The sequence below is a fragment of the Colobus angolensis genome, unplaced genomic scaffold (assembly GCF_000951035.1).
Source record: "Colobus angolensis palliatus isolate OR3802 unplaced genomic scaffold, Cang.pa_1.0 Scaffold39, whole genome shotgun sequence".
In the NCBI taxonomy this organism is placed as follows: domain Eukaryota; kingdom Metazoa; phylum Chordata; class Mammalia; order Primates; family Cercopithecidae; genus Colobus; species Colobus angolensis.
This window is the reverse complement of record NW_012117265.1, coordinates 1,236,169-1,236,467: the sequence shown is the minus strand read 5'-3', so window position 1 is coordinate 1,236,467 and position 299 is coordinate 1,236,169. Positions and strand designations below refer to the sequence as shown.

Here is a 299-nt window from a genome sequence, read left to right as displayed (position 1 = left end):
AAAAAAAAAAAAAAGAACAAAAAACCAAAACCAAACAACTGCTGGTGGGGCATGGTGGCTCACACCTGTAATCCCAGCACTTTGGGAAGCTGAGGCAGGCAGATCACCTGAGGTCGGCAGCCTGACCAACATGGAGAAACCCTGTCTCTAGTAAAAATATAAACTTAGCTGGGTATGGTGGCACATGCGTGTAATCTTAGCTACTCAGGAGGCTGAGGAAGTAGAAGTGCTTGAACCCAGTGGTGCAGCCTGGGCGACAAGATTGAAAATCTGTCTCAAAAAAAAAAAAAAAAGGCAGG

The 299-nt window shown here is 45.5% G+C and overlaps 1 protein-coding gene across 1 annotated transcript in view; it reads left to right on the top strand.

Moving 5' to 3' along the window:
- LOC105520823 (zinc finger protein 69) overlaps window positions 1-299 on the top strand; it is a 75,037-nt gene that overhangs the window by 16,444 nt on the left and 58,294 nt on the right. The window lies entirely within an intron of this gene.